Source organism: Ptychodera flava, chromosome 2 (genome assembly GCF_041260155.1).
Source record: "Ptychodera flava strain L36383 chromosome 2, AS_Pfla_20210202, whole genome shotgun sequence".
Classification (NCBI taxonomy): Eukaryota; Metazoa; Hemichordata; class Enteropneusta; family Ptychoderidae; genus Ptychodera; species Ptychodera flava.
This window is the reverse complement of record NC_091929.1, coordinates 3,118,258-3,144,041: the sequence shown is the minus strand read 5'-3', so window position 1 is coordinate 3,144,041 and position 25,784 is coordinate 3,118,258. Positions and strand designations below refer to the sequence as shown.

At 36.8% G+C, this 25,784-nt stretch overlaps 1 protein-coding gene across 4 annotated transcripts in view; it reads left to right on the top strand.

Annotated features, from left to right (window-relative positions):
- Positions 1-24,221, top strand: part of LOC139151500 (juvenile hormone acid O-methyltransferase-like) — a 41,985-nt gene extending 17,764 nt beyond the window's left edge. The window contains exons 1-6 of one of the 4 annotated variants that reach the window (XR_011556438.1): positions 13,210-13,251; positions 15,546-15,620; positions 17,088-17,311; positions 18,387-18,697; positions 19,303-19,447; positions 20,075-24,041. The gene's annotated coding sequence lies outside the window, so the exon portion shown is untranslated. Of the gene's footprint in view, positions 13,252-15,545; positions 15,656-17,087; positions 17,312-18,386; positions 18,698-19,302; positions 19,448-20,074 lie in introns of those variants that run through there. The other 3 variants (XR_011556435.1, XR_011556436.1, XR_011556437.1) reach the window with 3 other exon arrangements.
- Positions 24,222-25,784: the final 1,563 nt, after the last annotated feature.

Sequence of the window (25,784 nt, the reverse complement as noted above, 5' to 3'; positions counted from 1 at the left end):
CAAACGATGTTGACTAGCCACATACATACAATTGCTCACTTTAACCTCATTCGAGGTTATGTGTGACGTAGCGACTTACCGTTTGTGACCTTTTCCCCCAATAAACCAGTGATATTGTTTATCGTTTACCAATATCCAGGATTTCCAGCCGAAGTATTGTCCATTCCTTGGAAGTTTAGAAGATTTGCAAGGCATTATTTCACAAAGTGGTTTCAGAAAATATCCACGGACTATCAATCGATACGGCTACAGCCTAGCAACGGACATAAAAGACAAGAACATAGGTGACACTTTTAAGTTTCTTTCCACTTACACTCTCGTAATTTCATATGTATGTATATATGTATGTATGTATGTATATATGTATCTATGTACGTATGTATGTATGTATGTATGTATGTATGTATGTATTTACGTACGTATGTATGTATGTATGTATGTGTGTATGTGTGTATGTATGTATGTATGTTTGTTTGTGTGTGTGTATGTATGTATGTATGTATGTATGTATGTATGTATGTATGTATGTATGTATGTATGTATGTATGTATGTATGTATGTATGTATGTATGTATGTATGTATGTATGTATGTATGTATGTATGTATGTATGTACCCTACAACCCCATCAGCAACAGATGCAATCTATGTCTTTGGCAGAAATATTTTATAATATGCAAACCCCAATTGGCCACCCTTAACAAATGCAATTCGTAAACACATATCGCCACTCCAGCAAGTTTCTCCTAAAGAATTTTGTAACCTGACTGTTATTCATGAGAGAGACAAACCATCACCATCTGTCACTCCTCAGTCATTTTTCACTGCCATTCAATTTCAGGCTCATTTGCATATTCAGTCCAGTACAACGCATATTTTCTGTTGAGCACCCGCGTTCTTGTTCAGTAGGCTAGGGTATCTGATGAGTGTAGGTTCTACCTACACGAAACTGACCAGTAATACGACGCCTAACCTTGAAACTGTCTTAGTTCCCGTTAGAACTACACTATGTATGTATGTATGTATGTATGTATGTATGTATGTATGTATGTATGTATGTATGTATGTATGTATGTATGTATGTATGTGTATGTGTGCATGCGTGCATGCATGCATGTATGTATGTATGTATGTATGTATGTATGTATGTATGTATGTATGTATGTATGTATGTATGTATGTATGTATGTATGTTGTTATGTAGGTCATTTCCCCCCACACTCATCATGACCTGAGTTCAATTAGTCTAGAACATTCTCAAGGTCACTGCCCTTAATGACCTCACAACCTTGAATTCAATTAGTCATGTTTGGAATGTTCTGGAAAGTTGATTAGTTGTGTAAGGGAGATAATTTTAGAACAGTAATTAGCATGTCAATAAAAGTTCTAGATTGTTCTTATATGCATATGTATATAAAAGGGACGTGCACAGCTTCCAGTCAGACTTTTGGGATCGTGTCTCTTGTGTGTTAGTAAACTCCAGCAGTAGTCATTCTCAAGACTTTTCAAGACCTTCACTGTCAACGCTGGATTTATACTGTGGACTTTGTGCAGCTTCAAGCCTGCAAGCCAAAGGACTGTTCATTCATCCGACTGACTATTACAACTCTGAGACTGGAGCTTTGCCGTCCCAGCTGAGATAAGTAGTCTGTACACTTTTAAAGCTTGTACTCTATCCCTGACTTAGCAATTAGTTTTATTTTCGTAATAATTTTGTTTAAACGTTAACTGCTGAGTTCACCCTTTTTGTTCGTTTTCTCTGCACGTAACAAAATTGGGGGCTTGTCCGGGAGAAAGTAAAGTTTGTTTGGTCAGAGCAATGCCAACAGGCATTTGATACACTTAAAGCCGTACTGCAAAGTGCTCCAGTGTTGTCTGCACCAGATTTCACTTTGCCATTCAAATTAGCTGTGGATGCTAGTGACTTGGCTGCTGGTGCCGTTTATTGCAAGAGGATGGTAATGGAATAGATCAACCTGTTTGTTATTTTTCACGCAAATTTAACAAATCGCAGAAAAACTACTCTACAATTGAAAAAGAGTGTTTATCTTTGATATTAGCTTTACAGCATTTTGAAGTTTATGTTACTTCTTCAAATCAGCCAATAGTGGTTTATATTGATCACAACCCTCTTGTTTTTCTGCAGAAATTTAAGGCAAAATCAGAGATTGCTAAGATGGAGTTTAATATTACAGGAGTTTAATCTTGCATTAGACATATCAAAGGCAGAGACAATTTAATTGCAGACTGTCTCTCTCGTATTTAGAGTTTATTGTTGTTCACTTTCAAGAAATTTTACTTTAGAGTACAACAAATTTGAGTACTTAAATCCTTTTCAAGATTACATTTGTAAAAGAAAGATTTTTCTTTGAAAAATTTTCTTTTTTTGAAGAGGGGGTGTGTTATGTAGGTCATTTCCCCCCACACTCATCATGACCTGAGTTCAATTAGTCTAGAACATTCTCAAGGTCACTACCCTCAATGACCTCACAACCTTGAATTCAATTAGTCATGTTTGGAATGTTCTGGAAAGTTGATTAGTTGTGTAAGGGAGATAATTTTAGAACAGTAATTAGCATGTCAATAAAAGTTCTAGATTGTTCTTATATGCATGTGTATATAAAAGGGACGTGCACAGCTTCCAGTCAGACTTTTGGGATCGTGTCTCTTGTGTGTTAGTAAACTCCAGCAGTAGTCATTCTCAAGACTTTTCAAGACCTTCACTGTCAACGCTGGATTTATACTGTGGACTTTGTGCAGCTTCAAGCCTGCAAGCCAAAGGACTGTTCATTCATCCGACTGACTGTTACAACTCTGAGACTGGAGCTTTGCCGTCCCAGCTGAGATAAGTAGTCTGTACACTTTTAAAGCTTGTACTCTATCCCTGACTTAGCAATTAGTTTTATTTTCGTAATAAATTTTGTTTAAACGTTAACTGCTGAGTTCACCCTTTTGTTCGTTTTCTCTGCACGTAACAAATATGTATGTATGTATGTATGTATCTATCTATCTATCTATCTATCTATCTATCTATCTATCTATCTATCTATGTATGTATCTATGTATCTATGTATCTATGTACATACGTATGTACGGGTTGGATGGACGGATACATGTATGCATGCATGTATGTAGTCATCTAGACATAAAATAGTTCGTTCAAATTAGTGCAGAGTTGCATAAATAATTTTGGACTGATTTCATCATTTTTCGATTCAATTTTCCGTCAGGAAGTATTTTGTCTGATTGCATTCTCCGACATTTGCACCGTTGTCCTGGTACCTTCATGTTGACATTATCGAACGTAAACAAGAAAATCAAAACATGAAAAGGAAACAATATTACTGAACCTATGTTATTGCCGAGCTAGCAAGGTGGCTTGAAGTAGAAAGATTAACTAAAGAGCGCCACCTAGAACTTATAAATTGATTGATTTTTTAACAACAGTAACATGGTGCTGACATTTTTACGTAGAAATTTTTATGGCAATGCCCTTATTTTTGCTCAGTGTATCTTCAATTAATTTAAGCAAGCTCTGACAAAGTCACTTTCATTGCTGCATGCGGATACACTTGGAAGACTCATTACACTAGTTGTGACATTTACAGGTCCCAATGACCTTGATTGCAAGATTTCCATTTCATAAATTAGTTTCTGTGAAAAAACACCAATGTCGTAAAAACACTGGAAGGACCTTGTGACCGAATGCTTACGCAATTTGTTCTCTACATTCGTATTGAGACGTGCGGTTACCGTAATTAACTTCCGTATTAATATTTTCATTTTCACAGGTTTTTTAAGACCTCTAATGACACACTTGGACTTCATACCAGCGTATCTACACGAGGACTTTTTGGAAGATTGTTTTCAAATCTTTCAGCGTGCATCAATCAAAACAGAAGACGGCGTTTTGCACAGGAATGCTGAAGCTTTCCACGTGAAAATATACAAATAGTATCATGCGAAGCGAACTTCAGTAGGAAAGGTGTTTTTCCCTTCGGAATATCTACTTACCTTACTATATTTGCACAAACTAATAGACACATGGGCATACATCTACGGACGCAAATGTATACACTTTATATGAAAATTTATATATTTCTATGAGTGCACGTCGAGTACACGCCACTTTCGCTCCTTGGAGAAGCCAAAATTCTCGCGAAGACCAATGTCATGCCAGTTTTTAAGAAAGGAGATTGTCATGATGTTACGAACTATCGGCCGATATCCCTGCTGTCACTAATAAGCAAGATTTTTGAAAAATCTGTATGTACAAACTTTTTGAGCATGTCAAGAGTACTCTCATCTCTGAGCAACACGGTTTCATTAAGAACAGAGACACCGTTTCTAACCTCATTTCATATGTTGACCATTTGTCCAAAGCTTTTGACTCTAAGCAACAAGTCGATTCCATTTATCTGGATCTCAGTAAGGCCTTTGACTCTGTGTCTCACGAACTTTTAACTCATAAAATGGAATATTATGGATTTTCAGGTTCATTGCTAATGTGGCTGAAATCCTATCTCTCAGGTAGATCTCAAAGAGTAGTTTTAAACGGTAAACAGACTTCCTGGAAGCCAGTTCTTTCTGGTGTTCCCCAGGGCTCTTTAATTGGCCCTCTTCTTTTTATTCTTTATGTGAACGATGTGTCTACTGTTATTTCTCATTCAACCTTGTCTGTTTATGCAGACGATACAAAATCGTTCAAATGTCTGGACTCAGCTGATGACTGTATATTTCTTCAGCAAGATTTAAACAATATATCGAATTGGTGTGCAAAATGGAAACTGAATCTTAATGTTTCTAAATGCTGTATTATATCATTCACCAACAAAAGAAACAAAATAGTCGCTGATTATTCACTGAACGGCTCTATGCTACAACGGGTGTCTTCAGTTAAAGATTTAGGTATAACCCTGACATCCGATTTAAACTTTAAAACTCATATTAACTCCATTATCAGTAAATCTTACAAAATGCTAGGTTTTCTTAAGCGCACCTGTAAATCTTTCACCAATATACAGGCTTTGCGGACTTCGTACATTTCCTTAGTTCGATCAAATCTTGAATATGCTTCTACTGTTTGGTCTCCGAACCAAAAATATCTCGTCGAAAGACTTGAAACTGTTCAGTTGAAATTTATTAAATTTCTCTGTTTTAAACAAAACATTCCCTATGTATCAGAACAATATGAACAGACATGTAAATATTTTCACCTCCCCCAGCTATTCTCTCGTCGCAAGGCCGCTGATCTTAACTTTTTACACAAGTGCGTTCATTCCGAGGTCGACTCACCCTATCTTGTGGAACAGGTTAATTACAACTTTCCAATGAGGACACTTCGTCACTCTGAGTCTTTAAAACCCGCGAGATCTCGGCTAAACATTAGGAAGTATTCCTTTTTCCCAAGATCCATGTCCGCTTATAACGATTTAGTATGTAAATATAATACTGTTGACATTTTTACTACTAGGTCTGCCTTTCGTCGGACCATCAAAGACATTTTGTACAGATAATGTTTGTGTGTAATAGGTTCGTATACGTGTATGTTTGTATCAGATTTTTATCCTTGCTCTTATTGTCAGACCTATAAGTGGGCCTTTCGCCTTTTGGATCCGAATAAATAAATAAATAAATAAAATAAAAATAAATAAATAAATAAATAAATAAAAAATATTAAGAAGGTTTTAGCAGATTTTCCAAGGTCTACCTGCGTATAAATGTACGTGGACTCTGTTGTTGATGTTAAAACTGAAAAGTTTCGTCTCTGTATGCGAAATTTAACTGACTTTTCTTGGTTTTCTTTGGTGACGTTTGAAGAGCTGCAGGCCTGCACAGCTGTTTTGATCAGAGTGTTCCGTAACATACTCGGAAAGGTGATTTCATTGTCACCTGCAAGCCGTTAGTATGGCTTGGCTACGTTGCGAGCATTATGATGAGGTCTCTTCGAGGGTTACATTTATGCCAAGGAAACATACATTTCTGCTATTGCTGTAACAATAAACGGTTTGGTGGTGGAAGTAACAGTTCCAAAGCCGAAGAACTGTTACTAGTGGCGGTGTGGTAATCAATGAACTTTTGTGTTTTCTTGTGAACAAAATGGATTCTTTCACAACCGAGATAACCATAAAGCTATGCTGCGACCATTTTGGTGACGATGGAGTTGAGTCTGCTAGAAAGACTTTGTTCGGGCTATGTAACAGTGATTCTGGCAGGACAGTCGAGCGTCAAGGTCAAAACAAACGTTTTAATAATCTAATGGATATGGTCAAATTGCTACATGAACTTGATAAAGAGGATCTTCCGTGCTTTGTGGCTGAAGACTTGAGTAAGCTGGCCCCAATTGATGTGTCGTATATTGATATTTCCTCGATGATGGCTGAATTGAAATCTCTAAGGCAGGAAATGTCATTGCAGAGAGATACCGCTAAGTGGTCTGAGATGAGTGACTTAGCGAGTGAAATGAACGTATCACGCAAGGAAATTCGAGAAATGAAAATTAGCTTCGAAAGTAATCAGAAAAGGTGCGATACAAGTCGAAACTCCGCAGATGTCGAGACCAGAACCAGCAGTGGTCACAAAGTTATAAAACACCACTGTGTACACCTACTGTGTACAAAATAAAGAACCCCGAATGAACCACCAACAGTTGGACACGGGTACGTACACTGAAGTAGTTCAATTGTAAGCACATCTTAGTAACACTAATATTTCATCGCACTTTAGTCGATTTCCTATTAAGAAATCTATGAATTTCTCTGTAAATAGAGAAGAAAGAGAATTTACTGTAAAAATTTATGACGAATGCTCTATCACAGTGGTTCGCCCGAATCCAAAGATCAAACTTTTCATGACAAGATTTGCACCAGATACAACTCCTGACAATGTTAAAAATTACATAAAAAGACGCTGTCAGACTGATGTTACATGTGAACAGTTTAAGACAAAATTTGACACATATTCACCTTTTTGATCGAAGTGACACGTGATCTAGCTGACAAAGTTCGGGATCCTGCAAACTGGCCAGATGGAATTCTCATTCGTAGATTTTACTAGACACATGACACTACACCGTACATGACACTACGCGATTAACTCGTCCATAGTCTCTGTTCAAAGATATTGTGATTCTCCTTCAAGAATATTGGCTTAGGCACGCGGAACTCTCGTTGCTTTCAAACATTCACCAGGACTTCAATGCATGTGGTGTTTCTGCCATTGACGATAGTTCTGGAATTCGAGTTGGACGTCCGTTTGGTGGGGTAGCTATAATGTGGCGTAAGTCTTTGGGACAAAATGTCACGATAAAGTATCTGAATGACACTAGACTCATTGGTGTTGAAATAACTACATCTTCAACGAATTTATTTATTTGCATGTATTTACCGACTTGTTCAAATGAAAATTATGATAGTTTCGTGGCATATTTAACAAAAATCAATAATATTATTGTCCTCGGTGACTTCAACGCCAGTCTAGGTACGATGTTTCGGGAAGAGCTTAATAGTTTTTGCAGCAAAAACAATCTTCACTTTTCTGACGTTGGAAAGCTTGGTATGAAAGACGATAAATTTACGTATCAGTGAAGGTCATGGTAGTTCTAGTTTGTAGGATCATGTTTTGAGTACGCATGCAGTGCATACCGCTATTTCGAATATCAGTATTTTGCATGACTGTGTATCATCCGATTACTTTCCTCTTTGTTTTAATATTGAAATTGCAGGATTGGTTCATACATTTCCTAATCCACACGGTGGCAATATTCTTGATGGCAAGCCCAACTGGAGTAAAGCAAATCTGCAAAACCTGCATACTTATGAACAATCAACGGAGTATTTACTTCGCAAACTTAATATTGCAAATGATGACCTTATATTTCGTGATCCTAACTGTGAGAATCCTGATTATCCTCGTGGGTTGCCCACGTTTTATTCAAATGTTGTTGCTTGTCTCAAATCTGCTTCTTGTAATAGCTTTCTCACTTCCAAGCCCTCTGCGAACCGGGTTTCAATGTAGTTCCCGGGTGAAATGAACAGGTGTGTAATTTTCATGATGCCACTCGTGACACATTCGGTGAATGGTAGACCCAGATTTGGTCCATTTTTTGAGCTTATGCGTAAAACGCGCGCTAAATCTAAATCTGTATTTAGGGCGCTTAAAAACGAGGGTAGAGCTAGCGCATAGCAGGTGGCAGAAGTTGCAACTGAAAAATGACCCCAGGGCAGCGCTGCCCTAAGGGCAGCTCAGAGCGGAGGAAACATGTGCACAACATGCAGTGACGTCACTGAGGAACTGTATATCTGCCCTGAGGGCAGCTCAGATATATTGCTGCCCTCAGGGCAAATTGGTAGATAGGATAGGAAATGTATGTCTGCCCTGAGGGCAGCTCTGATATATTGCTGCCCTCAGGGCAGATTAATAGATATACAATTATGCAATGATGTGTGAGCATAGAAAATGTGTGTCTGCCTTGAGGGCAGCTCTGATATATTGCTGCCCTCAGGGCAGATTAATAGATATACAAAATTATGCAATGAAGTGTGAGCATAGGAAATGTGTGTCTGCCCTGAGTGCAGCTCAGATATATTGCTGCCCTCAGGGCAGATTGGTAGATAGTTTAGGAAATGTATGTCTGCTGAGGGCAGCTCTGATATATTGCTGCCCTCAGGGCAGATTAATAGATATAGAATTATACAAACGTATTTGAGCATAGGAATGTATGTCTGCTGAGGGCAGCTCAGACATATTGCTGCCCTCAGGGTAGATATACATTTCCTATCCTTAAAGTCTCTCCTCTTCCTACTTGTCTGAATGGCTATAGTGGTAATGAGAATATCGCCAATATGTGGAAAAATCACTATGAGAATTTATTGAATTCTGTACCAAGGTGTGATGATAAAGCATTTGTGTTGTGTTCGTCAGATAAGATCAATTTTCATAATGGAATAGTTACTGTAAATGAGATCACATGGTGTTTAATTAAAATAGAAAATTGAAAGGCTTTTGATAATGATGGTATCGCTGCTGAGCATTTGATTTATGCAAGTCATATTCACTGTGTTTTGCTGAGCATGTGTCAAACTAACTTTTTTATTCAAGGTTATTTGCCTGAGAGCCTAATGCACTCGACTATCTGTCCCATTGTGAAAGACAAATCTAAAGACACGACATCAAAAGATAACTATACACCTATTGCAATTGCTACAGCCATTTCGAAATTCTTTGAGTGAAGCATATTATCTCGGACAGATACCCCGTTAAAAGCGAGTGATCTGCAGTTTGGTTTTAAAAGAAATTCCACAGATATGTATATTTTTGTGTTGACGGAAATTGTTGACTTTTACAAAAGATAGAATAAAGTCAGAAGCACTACCTTATGAAAAAAGGTATTTCTTATTGGAAAACCCTTCTTGCAATGAAAGAAACAGGTATCAAATTAAATGACAAGTTACTTGATGCTAAAAAATAGGCGATGCAGGGAGAATAACGTGGGCAAGTTCTGTTAAAAATTGACTTTTCAGATATGCTTTTGGCAAAGTATGGCTTGAACAGCAAATAGGTGACCCAAGAATATTTCTGTTGAATTTCACACAAAAGAATCAGGATTGTTATAAACAAGTGACACTATAATAACATGAATACGGAGCATATTTAGGTAGAGATAAGACAACGGTTTACAAAGATGCCACTTCGTTTTAATTTTATTTAATATTAAACGTTATCCGCGGTCACTTTCGGAAGAAAAGTGTTTTTAACCGAAATGTAAAGGTGCGAATTACGACTTTCTTGCACCGAACCAAAAACCGCTTCCATAGAGCAGTCGAATTTGAAAATGTGTGTATAAACAAGCGTACAGAACTATAAGACCGTGAAAACACGATATCAAAGTTTGGGAGGAAGTGTGCAGTTCTCGTGATCTGGGATTAATACACGTGAACAGCAAATAAACCCATGTTGTTAATCTTGCAACAAATTACTACCATAAAAGTAAAATTAGTTTTGAAATGAAAATGCAACACGAGTTTATGGGGAACTTCTCTCTAAAAGTGTGTTTTAAATTAACTCTGATGAGAAATTTCAATGAGAAACGTTGAAGTCTAGGTTTTGGCCACAGTATGTTCTGATAGGAGAGTGTCACTGAGTGGGTTTATTATTTTCAAAAAAACTTTGTACGGACTGCATGACCAGCCCTTAGCCAGGAATAAGCGTAACTCATGCCGAACAAATGAAAACCATTTAATAATTGTCGCAATGTTTGATTTTACTTGGTTTTACTTTGATTTGTTGTATACCAGGATAATCGTCATATCGTGATTGGTCGTTTTGTTTTTTATATGTTGGTTGAATGTGCGCTGAGTGTTTGTCACGTTTTCACAGTTCGACTATTCACATATCATCGTTTCATCTGACTGGCTTTCATTTAGCCAATCATATCCTGTACATATCTCATTCGTATCTTAATCCACTGATAGAAACACACACACGTCGCAGTACTTGCACGTTTTGTGTACATCTGTATGTCTCATTTGCATTTTTATTCACCAATAGTAATACTGACGTAGCAGTACTCGCACCTTTTGCCACGTTTCAGTCCGTTAAAAGCAAAAGTGGGAGGAAACGTGCTTCAGTTTAAGCCTGTAGCCAGAACGGCAACATGTAACACTGTGTTTCTGTATATTTCAGGATAGTAGTTATATTTTTCACAGCCAGTTATATTTTCACAATTTTCATGTACTTTTTGCGACTCAAAACTGATTTTAATAAAAGATTTGAGGGCATGCTTAAATCGTGTTCTGTGTGAAATATTTCTAATAGAAAGTTGTGTCCTATTCCAGAATTTAGCACAATTATAACCGACAATGAATTGGTTAAGGCACACCAGATTACAGTTTTGGTAACAGAAAGGACGAGTTAGAAAATGATCTTGTGAACCAGGTGCATTTGAAAGTGGAAAAAAGAAATATTCATCGCTGTTGTGGGGCAGATTGCAAGACAAACTTTAGTTAATGAAAATCCCAATATGATATTTAAAATGATTGTACATGCACAAGATATTTATTTCCTTTAAATTCGGTTCGCTAGGAGGAGTGGATGACTTGAAGAGAATAATTTAACTCCATTTTGGAAAACTTTATACACTGGAAGTGAATCGGTATGATAAGCACTTCTGCAGATCTCTAAAAAGTATCAAAAATAAAGAAAAATAAAAACATTCCTTACCAGTTAAGCTGACTTTTATATCCAGGTATACCAGTTTCCAGTTATTTGTTCCTATAAACATCTGCAATACACCTCCATATCATTATATATTCTCTTCTTTCAAAGGATACACACATGTTGCAGCATACATACTAACCCCATGATCCACCATGCCCATACATCTTGTTCAATTTTTGATGCCGCCTCTGCGGCCTTTCGTTTAGTCTGGACCGATATTTACCTCAGTACACGTGTTTCAGCCCAATCATGCATGCCTCGGGATAGAAACTTTCCTACATGAAACTTATACCATATATCTATATCAAATAAAGAATAAATATTTTGGACTCACAGCGCAGACTTTGTCACTAGATAAACATTGACAGCTCTACTGTATGGATAAACAATCCACCTGACATTTACCGACATTCGAATTCAAAATGGCCGCCATCCATGTGTGAACTCTAAAGAGGAAATTTGAGTCTGAATATCTGTACTCGAAGGGCATCCTCCGTACGCGTCCTACCCTTGATGACCTTTTTTATCTTTTCCCGAGATATGATAATCCACATCTCACTGTTTAAACTCTCTATCAGTGCCAATTCATCACAGGTAAGCTGTGAAGGAACCAGTTACTCTGCTACTGCATATGATGATGATAACGTAAGAGTACATAGCTCCATCCTACTTCACATCTAAGTAGCATCATATCAAAGGCATGACTAGCTTTGGAAGCATCGTGGAGTTCACATAGAACACCAAAAATAGGATATCAACATCAGACAGCTTACATGGAAGCATACGTTTGGGTAGATGTTCGGAGTCTCAAACTTTTATAATACTTTCTGGTCTACCACTTGTAAGGGCCTCATTTTGAACTTCGTCGTGAAGTTTTCACTGGCTTGTATTTTTGAAACTGAAAGTGTTATCTGTCCAATAGCGTATGTGAAGTGTTATATATATATATATATATATATATATATATATATATATATATATATATATATATATATATATATATATATATATATATATATATATATATATATATATATATGTGCCATATATCGTTGCAAACTTCGTTGAATTTTGGTAATTTTACTCCATGGCACCAAAATTTGTGTTCTGCAACGCCCGATTTTTATTCTTGATTTTAAAAGTTTCTTGTATGCATGGCTACTGGACACAGGTATCTCACTTGTTACAATCTGAAATTTTGCAAAATTTGGTGCAAATTTTTAGGAGCTGAAATGTTTTAAAGAAGAGCTGTGAAAATATGCATATGTGTGACGTCACTGACCAATCGCGCGACAAACCTGCGTCTTTTGGAATAGTATGGTTCTGTAAATCTTTATTATGCAAAGAAAACCATGAATACTTTGCATTTTGATTGATTTTGGAAATTATCCTTAGCAACCGTTGCTTAGCAATTTGAATCCCTCGGTATCGCCTTAAGCTGATTTCCGGTGATTACCCTCCTGTCATGCTATTCAAGTTGATTATACCAGCCATATAAACTCTTTTCTTTGAAATACTTTACATGGATAGCGAGGGTAAAGTAATAGACACACACGCGACACAGACAAGGCTTGTATAAAGAAAAAATAGTTTACTACATGACATGTATTGATGGTATTCATAACTTCTGGACGAATAATGCTTGCAGTACCCTGTGGGAAAAAGTGGCGTACGCCGGCTGGGTAGGTTCTGCCCGACGTGTTACACAGCAATAAATATTCGTCCGCTATGCAAAAATATGTCACCGTGTATCCCCATACACTTTCTTCTGTTCAAAGAGGAGACGACAAAAATTGAGTGGTACATCGATACGTTTCCCATAGTAAAATTTAACATTGCAAAGAGAACGAGAACTCTCACTTCTTTATCTCCATTAACATTGGTATGAAACCAATAGTTTCAGCGCTGACCGGTTGCGGATTTATTTGAATTTAACTGTGGCAAAAACGTTAAAGTTATACAAACCAGATCAAACAGAGCAAAGTTCAATCGCGCAGAGCAGTTTCCTTATATCCGTTAAACTCTTCCACTGAAGGTAAGACAATTTATGTTATTTGTGATCACTAAAGCAAACGTGAGTGAGGCCAACGACCTTCAACTCGTCCTATTAAACTAGATAAAAAAATAGGTAGAAAGACTAAAATCACCCATTCTTTTGGGAATGTGATTGAACTTACCATATGGAATGGAAACTTCACGTGGGTTCAGTTCCTGTTGTGTATGTCGATAAAAAATCGATTTTTCGCACAAGAACATATGTTCTATAGGATAAATAACTTTAAATCCGTAAATTTTTGTTTATCTCCCGAGGCTCATTTGTCCCTTGCCTAGCCAATCTGAGAAATTAGCCAATCTTTACAATTTTATTGCATTTGAAAAGTAAACATTTGCAACTAGTTATCTTTGGTATCAGATTACAGCGAATGTTTCCCATGCACTGTCTGCAATCACTTTGCTGTCTTTATTATAATTTGGGAACTTTATGAATATACAAGCAAATTCATCATTTTGAAAAGCCTATATAGAACTGTTTGACTGAACAGATGTTGCATTCAAGTCACAGCCAGGATAAACATACTGATCCTTCAGCTGTGATGATTCCACGCCCTCCATCAAATGTCGAAGCTAGTAGTCAGTTGTATCAAGATTTAGCTGAATGGCAATCACCTCATAATCATAATATGTAGGTACTACGATATGTAGGTACATCAAATGAACCAATATTACCCCTTACGTATAATGTCATCCAATGTAAGGGAGTTCTTTCTATGCCTCCACGGTTCAACCTCCTATGACAACGTGTCCAGTAAACACCGTGTTTCTGGAAGTATAAGTGAGCGAAAAGCTGAGAATATTGACAGTGAAGTCTTTTAACATGCAGGACTGGATTTTAAAGAACAGTGGAAAAGACACAAATGAAGCTAACAACAAAACTATCCCAGCAAAATATTCTATTGTTTTTCATACATTGTTTATACGGTCCCTCCAAACATCTGTCGGACATTACTTCTGTAATGTAGAGAAGACCTTCAACCCTTGGTGATATCAGTCTCCTTCCTGCTACCTTACATGTTCTATATATAATTATCAAAGACATATTATATATATATATATATATATATATATATATATATATATATATATATATATATATATATATCGAAGTATACAGACGTCCTCGTGGGAAATTACAGTGCTCAATGCTAAAGCAGAATTTATATATATATATATATATATATATATATATATATATATATATATATATATATATATATATATGGTGTTTTGCATGTTGATATGTACATCAACATTTTGTGTAATCGTTCCTTGTATTTTAAACAAGAACACATTTAAAGGAGAAAAGATTTATTTTGAAAATAATTTACGTGAGTTTCTGTATAAAGTTCGGATTCCCCGATTTAAATAAACACCTCAAAGAAAACTTTTGTGATGTGCAGTGCAAAATTATTGAGAGTGACATTCTGAAACGTGACGTCATGATTCCAGCCAGTGCATGAGAAACGTTCACCTGGCTGCAATTTGACACCAAAGATAACTCGTCCTGAGTTGCGTGACTCTATTTGTTACAAATGTTTACTTTTCTAATGATAAGCTACATCATCTACACTGAATGAGATCTACAAAGCAAACCGGCCACTCAATCGAATTCCAGTGTATCGCTTCTCAATAAATTGTTGATGCAAATAAGATATGTAACATCAAAACCCAGGAAGAATACAGAGTAACAATAAAATGGTAATGGCGCCTTTAATATCTTCCGAACGGTGACGTTGCTACGATATTATTATTAATCTCAATTTGTGTCAACAAATCTGTCTTGTTCAACAGTGAGATAGCCCTCCTTTATCACATATTTTGGTTGTCTATCTTGAGTGACGCTCAGTCATATGGCCGAGGGTTTGGAATGTTACATGTTTTTCTGTCCAGCACTGGTCTTAATTATGTTGCCGTAAATCATGTCCCATTTCGCTCGACGAACAAGGAGATAGTAGTGCGTCGGAGCCGAAAAATCACATGAATTTGAGTCCTCACGTTTCAAACCACACACGAATGAATTTATTGTGAATTCTTTCTCTTCTGTCGTGATTCTCTCTCCCGTTCTGCCGTCATGTTGGAATCAATGTCAAGTTTTTATTATGATTTCAAAGTCTGATTTTTTGCATTTTTGTCACTTGCGATTCAAGTCTACCAACGTAAAAAGACCTATGGGTTATACCCGTTCTTAAAAGAAGGAATTGCGTTTTAGTGTGTCAGCTTTTATGATGTATGGCGGCTTTGACGCATTCTTCTTGTTGTACTTCCATGCAGGATATTTATTTATATGTACACACAAAGAGATATCTAACTCACACAATGTACGTGGAGAGGAAGATCCCATGAACCGTTCGTGGATATTGCTACTACTACCATTTATTACAGTAGGACCTGACTTTATTTACTTAACATGATTGGAACAAACTTTGGATTGATTGGATTTTCATATTTTGCAAATTTCTCAAAATTTTTAGGTGCCATATAGCTGAATGTTGCAATACCTCAAATTACTCATAAAAATAACTGTGTAATACAAAAAGAAAAGCAGATTAGATAACATTTGTAGATTAAATCGACATTACTTCACCATCCAATTATCCCAAATTAGTTCCAATCGTGTTACTTGTTCATTGTGCCATGCTGCTACGTCCTCTGTGGCCAATGTAGATCTAAACAGTCGTACAAAATGTTAGCCTTGAATATCAGTAAATTGATGATAAAATAGACATGGACTCCTGAAGAAATGTAGCCATGCTCGTTGACGGAGAAAAAAATGACATTTCACACTTTTCACACATTCAAATAAGCCTCCATTTTTGAATAGCCACATTTTGCTTGGGAAGAACTCAAGTTAGCGGGCTTCTTATCCTTAATGAACATACATCCTGGGTTTTCCATGTCTTTCAACCCTTTCCAAAACCAAAGTGTTAATTTGAATAATGGCATAACCATTAGATAAGCGGGTTAAGTATTTAGGAGGTCTTTTACAGAAGAGAGAGATTCATCAAATATAAACAACAAAAGGGCAACTCCTTACCCTTTCTGCGCATTTGTCGCTTTGTGCGCCTTGATGAGATGATGATGATGATGATGATGATGATGATGATGATGATGGTGGTGGTGGTGGTGGTGGTGGTGGTGGTGGTGGTTGTGGTCGGGATTATCATGATGATGATGGTGGTGGTGGTGGTGGTGGTGGATGTGGTGGTCGGGATGATGATGATGGTGATGATGATGATGATGATGATGATGATGGTGATGTAAAAGTTCTAGCCCTCACTTTGATTCATTTTTCTACAATAACAATGGCCACTAGCCATAAACAGACTATGTTGAGATTCTTAATGCTTGGAATGTCTTCATAGTGCAGGGAGTAGAATTGGAATGTAGAGTTGATACACAGAACAAAAGTGCTGAAAATACAAACACGATTGGAACTAATTTGGGAGAAGTTGGTCTTTTTAGTGTTAGGTGCCCTAAGCTTATAGTTAAAAGTGTAAGTACAAATTTAGCCAAAAACAAGTACATTTCAAAAAAGAAAAACAGATGAGTTTTAATTTGCAAGTTAAATCAACATTACTACACTATCCAATATCCTAAATTAGTTCCAATGTCAGAGTCAATGGGCCTTAAATGCAACTGTAAGCCTAAGGCATGTCTATTAAGTATATATAGCCTCGTTTCCAAGTATTGCATTTTGAATGTTGTTGTGCAAATGTCAAAATTAAAAACGCAAAATTCAAAATGCAATACTTGAAAAAGATGCTTTAATACTTAATATGTAAAGGCTTTTTCACAATTTCGTTACTTTAACAGAAAAAAGTGCCGATCGGAGGATTTTTATTACTGCACAGTCATGAATGACAACAATTGGGCGTGCTATTCAAACCACAGAGAGGTTCAACAAAATGCTGGCCTAGACTTGTTATCTCTATGGACTGATGACTGGGAAAACGGAGATATTGTGCTTGATATCGGCTGCGGAACTGGTGAATTCACAAAAATGATAGCAGAGAGAGACAATGTCAAATCTGTCATAGGTAAAGTATTCGTGTGTAATCAGACCTACACTGTCTCGTACAGTCAAATTATGCGTTGATGCAACCTTGCTGGAATAATTACTTTGCCATCGAGAGATTTCCATCTGTCAACCTGCTGATAAATTACAACATGAAACCGAGAAAAAATATTGCTTCGAGTCGTCGATTATGTATTTGGCTGTGATCGTTAACTCTGAACAACGTAGGTATCGTCGCTCAACAAAATGTCTGCCATTTTGGTATGCGCCTCGCGATCGAAAGACTTTAGCTTGAACTGTCTTCAATGAAACTGTGAACCATCCTCTTTCAAAATCCAAAATAATTGAATGAACACCGAGTCAAATATTGGTACTTTGGCAAAAACTTTCTTTCAATTTGCAAACGCCATCTCAAAACTTAAATGTTCGATTTTTACAAAAATAAGCCGGTTTGGTGGAATCGTAAGTTACGCTATGCTCTGCATAGTAAGCTCTAACTTGTGACAGACCAAAACAAATGACAAAAGTTTGAGAGTCCAAAAATGTCCTCGAGTAGAATTCTGTTTTTAATTAGATCTCGCCGAAGACGTCCCGCATGCAAGACTAGCCTTTGAAACCGTAACAAACCCATTCTCCGTGTTCCGTGTGATCCACAATGACGACATTGTAGATTAATGATGCGCCGCCATATTCTCTTTATGCCAGCGTATTACATGAATAAATCACCATTTTTGTTTAGCCCAATAAAAATTTTGCAAAATTTTCCTTCTGTGAACGGAAAAAAATATTACGAAATGATATTTTCTTGTCAAAAATGCCATTCCTTTAATTAGTAGACGAAGTGGATAAATTTCCCATTTATTCTAGCACAATATCGTCCAACGAAGAGATCACTTTCGAATTGCAGGAAAGCATATCACGTGATCTCGTCGTCTGATATCTTTGTCTCTTCATAGAAACGCGCTTAAAACAAATGTCGTTAAATGATTTCTCAAAATTCAGTTTGTTTATATATTTGGTGATTTTTACTTTTGATTATATGTATTTAGTCATTTAATATCATAAATTGTTTACTTAATTAATATTCTAATTTCTAGGTGTTGACATCTCTGCTAATGCTATTGAATTTGCAAGTAAGAACAACTCTGTTGATGGGAAGACTCAATATTTTGTTGGTGACTGTATGCTTCTGCCTGAGACCTTCAGTCAATTTGAAAAGGCCTTCACAAAAGTGTACTCTAATGAAGCTCTCCATTGGATGGAAGACAAAGAGACGGCCATACGAAATGTTTACTGGTGTTTGCAGGAAAGGGGCTCGTTTTTATTTCATACTGATCGATTCAAAACCTCATTCTACAACGTTTATTACAAGAGCATAGAACTACGTAAATGGATGAAATACTTAAAGGTTGGTAGCTCGTACTGTACATAAATCTTTAACTGTAAAAACAATAATAATTCTTTCTCTGACAGTTGCTGGATGAAATTATCAAATGAGAAGACTAAAATGCCTATTATTAGCATGGCTGGGAACAAACTTCATTCTCCTATTTAAAACAAAGGGCTCGGATAAGCTTACTTGTTATTCGAAATCGCCGTATGTAATGCAGCATTTGTGTTATGGTAGTATGAGCCTCGAAAGTTAACGACTTTAACATTTGCTCAAACTTTCCTAGATGACACTTTCAACCATTCTTTTTCCAAATCAAGAATTCAAATCAGGGATCACCCGGTAAATTTTGGTTCTCGAGAAACAATTGCCGATATTTAACATTCAAAATGGATTGTAATTCCTGTGTTATCTCTATCTGGAAGATTTTTCCTTAATCCAAAAGGTTCAAAATGAGCCCCCACAACTAGTAGATTAGAAAAGAATTGTAAATCATTTTAAAATCATTATCATTTTAACTGTCAGGGTATATTTTCTTCTGTGTCATCATCGAGGTTATATGTGACGGTTTGAGACCTGTGCCCAAATACCCGTGATACTGTTTATCGTTTACCAAAATGCAGGATTTCCAGCCGAAGTATTGCCCATTCTTGGGAAGTTTAGAAGATTTGCATGACATGATTTCACAAACTGGTTTTAAGAAATATCCAAGTACTATCGAACGTTACAGCTTCAGCTTAGCAACGAACACGAAAGAGAAGCACATAGGTGACACCTTTAAATATCTCATTTCACTTACACACTCGTAATTTCATATCGATATGTATGTATGTATGTATGTATGTATGTATGTATGTATGTATGTATGTATGTATGTATGTATGTATGTATGTATGTATGTATGTATGTATGTATGTATGTATGTATGTATGTATGTATGTATGTATGTATGTACGTATGTATGTATGTATGTATGTATGTATGTATGTATGTATGTATGTATGTATGTATGTATGTATGTATGTATGTATGTATGTATGTATGTATGTATGTATGTATGTATGTATGTATGTATGTATGTATGTATGTATGTATGTATGTATGTATGATTAGATAGAGATAGAATAGTGAATATTTTGCATAAATAATTTTGGACTTTTATGATTTTTCAGTTCAATTTCCCCTCAGGAAGCATTTAGATTGATTGCATTCTCCGACACCTTACCGTTATCCTGGTAGTTGCATGTTGATATTATCATCAAGAAAATCATGCAAATGAAACTATATTACCGAACGGGTGTTATTGTCGAGCTAGCAAGATGGCTCGAAGGATAAAGATTAATTAAAGAGCGCTACCTAGAACTGACAAAATGATTAATTTTTTCATTTTCACAGAATTTTTAAGACCTCTGATGACACACTTGAACTTGATACCAGCGTCTTTACACGAGGACTTTTTGGAAAATTGTTTTCAAATCTTTCAGCGTGCATCAATCAAAACAGAAGACGGCGTTTTGCATTGGAGTGCTAAAGCTTTCCATGGAAAAGTATACAAGTAATATCATGCGAAACAACATTCAATAAGAAAAGATATTTTGCCTCTTTGGAGATTTACTTACCTTTCTGTATTTCACATGCTCTAACTAGTAGTCGTATAGAAGTTCGTCTACAGATACGAAATCAATAATAATGCAGTTTGCAGAGTAATCAGTGGCCTACTTTTTCTAAATCTCCATCACCTGTACTTTGACTTTTCTGTCAATCCGTTAATAGTTTACTGATATGTATAAATTCTTTTGTGATCGTTCACTTTGTAAGTTTTCCCCATTTGTTAATGTTAATTATCTACAATTTGAGTAGTACTTTTTGTTATTCATATTGAGTTCCCTTGTACATTTTAGTGTTAATTGTGATCAGGCACTTCAGTATAAAGAAATGTTCATTTTGAAATCTACTGCTACTACTACTACTATTACTACTATGATGACGACGACGACGGTGCAGACGAGTGTTTGGGGTGATCCGTAGCAACGCAAGATTTTGGTCGACTAAGAAGAAGAGCCTTGCCAGTCATCACTGATTTATATTACCACCGACACACCTTCGGTTAGTTTTCTGTTTTTGTTCTTTTGGTTGGAGTTTGGTCGGATTCTATCAAGGCCGGAGGCAAGTGCATCCGCAAGCCAAATGCTCAAGGGTCTCACTCGAAAGCATGGTCTGAATGTTCATCTGTTAAGGGCGTGAAAGTTTAGACATATGTAGGAGAAACTGCAAAAACCACTGGTCCTGAAAATGTTATCGCTGAGTCTCGCATCAATGATGCAGTAATTGTGTTTTGAAGTCAAACCAATCGGGTTTAAGCAGTTTATTCAGACAGATTTGAGCTTTGTGGTTGTTGGGATCCGGATGAACGTTTGGTGAAGCCCGCTACAAAGGTTATACTTTCAGGAGTTCCTCCCTTCATTACAAACGCAGTTCTCATGAATGAACTAAACAAGTGTGCTAAGGTTGTCGGTGGTGTAAAACCATTCATTTAGGTTAAAGTCAGAAAGATCAAAAATTGTAAATTTTTCTGACGTAAAACATATAATCTGACATCAGTTCCTGGCAATGAACTATTGGTATATGTTACCATATTACTTTTGAGGACAAAAATTACCGTATTTATTTGTCACTTGATGAAGTGAGATGTTTTATTGTCATAAGATTGGTCACGCCAAAAGGAACCATCTACGACTATCGTTGAAAAAGAAATTGCTTCAGATCCAGTAAAAACCAAGTGAGAAAGATTAAAACGATACCAGTGGAAACAACACTGAACTTGTTGACGAGAATGAATATACACATTGATGGAAAATATTCAATGATATGACAAACCTGTACTTGACAATTAAGTAGCAAATAACAACTCAGCTAATAACACTGAGTCTGACAAATGCGATGACAGAAGAAATGATATTCATGTGTTGAAGAGAGGGTACTATCCCCTCCTTCACCTTGCCCCTCCCTAAACTTTTCGCAAGCCTCAGATTATATCACTGTGTCCGACTCACAGCAACTAATTTCCGTTCAGCTTTGTCATTCATCTCTTCCCGGTCTATCACCCCTCTTCATTGAGAAGGACAGTCAATCTCAAGATCTTTTTGCCACTCCCGAAAGAGTTCCTTAAAGGCCCCTGCCCCAGAATATTTTTCTAAGGAAGGATACACAACACATATTTCGAAGCGTTATCTTACGTTGAAAAAGAAATTCGCCAGCTAGAAATGTTCCTCTTCCAAAACCCGTCTGTTCATAATGTTTATGAAGCTAAGAAAGATCTTTTCAAGGAAATACTTCACTATTACACTTTAGAGGCAGCCATTCGCGCTAGATGTAGACATAAGAACGAATGGTCAAACTAATAATTTTTCCGCGATATTTAAATCATTAATAGGAGAAGAAAACCTTTCATCCACCAGCAAAGGGATGACGATTCACTTACTGAAGATCAAAAAATAAATTAGAAATCTTATTCATTCGTTTTATCAAGATCTGTATGCTCCGAATCCAATTAATAAGATTTCTGAAAAACTCTTCCCGCACAACAATTTCCCACATTTTAATGAGACAGAAAAGAATTTTTAGATAATATAATCACATATGATAAACTCACAAATACAGTGAAAAACCTCGGTTATTGTCACTGTCCCGGGATTGATGGTTTACCGAACAAATCTTACAAGAATTTCTGGTCAGTTACTGGCAGAGACTTCTCAGATCCATTATTGATCGGGAACTGCCGTTGTAGACGAGCAGTGATAAGTCTTTTACCGAAATCAGGGGATATTTCAAATCTAAAAACCTGGCGGCTGGCCGGTCTTCTCTGCAGAGAGTACACTATACTACCAAAACCTTTTTCCTTCGGCTTTGTAATGTTCTTGGCCCCATTATTCATAATGATCAAAGCTGCATTGTCCCCGGTCAGCAAATTCACGATAATATCGCTATACTCAGAGGCTACCTTCAATTTGCAAACGCTAAAGATATTGCTCCCGCTATGATTGCTTTTGATCAAGAAAAAGCATTCGACAGAGTACATCATGATTAAGTTTTACATGTGTACACTTTAGAGCTTTAGTTTCGGCCAAAAATTCTCAAATGCATGAAATTGTCAAAAACCAATGCACAGACTTTCATCCGTGTCGATAACAATCCCACTACCCCTTTTTCATTCGATCGAGAAATCAGTCAAGGCTCTCGCCTTTCTTCACAACTTTACATTATGCTATAAAGCCTGTTCTCGGTAAAATCCGTTAACATTTATTGCCAATCAAAATATTAATCATGTATATGCTCTTCCATTATGACAATGGTGCCATCAAATCCACTAGTAATGTTTCCGGTAGATATGAACAAATGTCATGGCTTGGCAAATCATCAATAAACTGACTGCGCAATCTGCCTGTGTACTTTGGCTAACAATATGTCGTGCATAAGAGGAATATTATTCATTGAAAAGGACAGATAAATAAACACTCCTTTTAAATACAATGAAAACGCTACTATAAAAGAGAGTCTTGTGTGAACAGTTTGTGTGGCGTCCGTTGGTCATTTATGTTTATCAAAAGGATCATCAATTTACAAGAACACCAATCTTGGTGTGTTTAAGGTCAGTGGTAAATAAGCGGGATCTTGGTGTTGTAGGCACTCCATTTGGTAGAAAGTAGAATACTCAGGGTTTTCAATATGGAACCATAGGGTATCGAGCAACTGGCTTACATATGTGGGATAGCACAATTAAATTCCATAGAAAGTGACTTATTATTTGACCGTCACTCAGTTAAGTTATGAACACTTTTCATCGTAAATCCTTTCGTACATTCAATTGACAGACGAGTGATGAAATCGCGATACAGATGTGAGCAATTCAACGATCTACTGGCGATTTTTTTTCATATCAGCGTATCCGTTGATATGTATGTTGTAATTTTTTAAGAGATAGTATATCGGTTTTAAACTTCTGACGCTAAGAATAGGTATGCAATTTTCCATAGCACACATACAATGAGCGCGTATATTCATTTACCATACCGTTAATATGCACTTTGACATCATTATTCACATTTACCCTTCACTGTCATTCTTCTAATTCTATAAGTAATTCGTAAAGGTATCATACCTATCAAACCATTGTCAAGGTTTGATGAATAAAAACCGACCGATACAAGTTTCAAGTCGTTACAACATCTATATGAATCTCTCTGTGTTTCTATTTTTTGTCCACGCTATTGTTTCAGCCTCATTTTGCCGTCAACAGTGACTTAAAGGTGAAAGCTAACAATGGTCACCAGGTTCCTTCATAAAACGTCGCCTGCCTAGTCAGCAGTCGAAACTTTGAAAAAAATGCATGTATATAGTGCAAGATTGTGCCGACTATTCGGACTGTCGGGAGGATTTGTTCACTTCTGGACTCATGGGATTAAACGTGTGCACAGCAACTGACACTCATGGTGTTAATCTTAAACTTTATGCCCTAAGCAAGAGTTGGGAGTGTTGACATCCGACAACAAAACCGTTTTATGAGAGAAACTTCCCTCATGTTGTACATGTATGTTTAAAATTACACTGCTTGGAGATTTGGAAAGAAAAACTTTGCTGTGAAATTCTAGGCTATAATGCTTCTGTTTTGCGTAAAAGAAAACAAAAATGAATATAATAGAAGAACTTGTTTCTTTCTTAATTTACCAAAAGAAATAAAGTACAATAAAACTAAATCATGCACTCAATTTTATAAATTTGCAATATCGTAAAGTGGAAGTCTGAAAATATCGTTGTTCAATACACAATTATATTATATAACATAATATTAAAATTTTGTGATTCTACTTCGCAAAAAGGGATTTGGTTGATGTTCTTCGCAAAAGGGGATTTGGTTGATGTTATCCTTAAGAGTCTGGAGCCATATTACTAGGGAAAACTATATTTTTGCATGAAAGATACCTTTCCTTTGAGATAGTCTGAAACATAACTTTTGCATCTTTTTGAGATTTTTGAGATTTCAGTAGTTGTTGCAGTAAGTCTTCACGCGTTTGAAGTAAAAACCCTCATTCTATTTTCATTGTCTCCACTAGTGGAAACTTCACTTTCAATTTCACGACATCATGACAAAACGTGTTTCAAGACTGATTTTACATATTTTTACCTTGACCTAATAAGTTGGTGGCGGGAACTAGAGCTGTATGTAACTGCCCTTCCACTGGCATATATGGAAAATATGCCCTCCCACTGGCATATAAGGAAAATATGCCCTCCCACTGGCATATATGGAAAATATGCCCTCCCACTGGCATATATGGAAAATATGCCCTCCCACTGGCATATATGGAAAATATGCCCTCCCACTGGCATATATGGAAAATATGCCCTTCCACTGGCATATATGGAAAATATGCCCTCCCACTGACATATATGGAAAATATGCCCTCCCACTGACATATATGGAAAATAGGCCCTCCCACTGGCATATATGGAAAATAGGCCCTCCCACTGGCATATATGGATAATATGCCCTCCCACTGGCATATATGGATAATATGCCCTCCCACTCACCTGGTGCCCCCCCCTCCCACTGGTATATATGGAAAATATGCCCTCCCACTGGCATATATGGAAAATATGCCCTCCCACTGGCATGTATGGAAAACATGCCCTCCCACTGGCATATATGGAAAATATGACTTTCCTGGCATATATGGAAAATATACCTTTCCACTGAATTATGATGCTAACTGACCTCCAGTATCTATATGGTCTGTCGCTCCCCACTGCACTCTCCGAAAGTTCAAGCTCTCCAATGCCATCTCCCCACATGACCAACGTTTACATTTCATTTATGTAAGTTAAGCTATCTATTACCCAGTGTGCGTTCATTCAGTGCATAGATGCCATAGATGTTCGTGTTCAGTGTAAAGTTAGGGAACAGTGAGACTGTCCCCAGTCCCTTGGCTTTCCTCTTGCATATACAGCAGTTACTGGCCGTTCAAGTTACTATGGACTGTTGTGTACACCCCATGACCTACCTGCGTCCACTCTACTCTGAGACATTAATTTATCAACCTCTACGCAT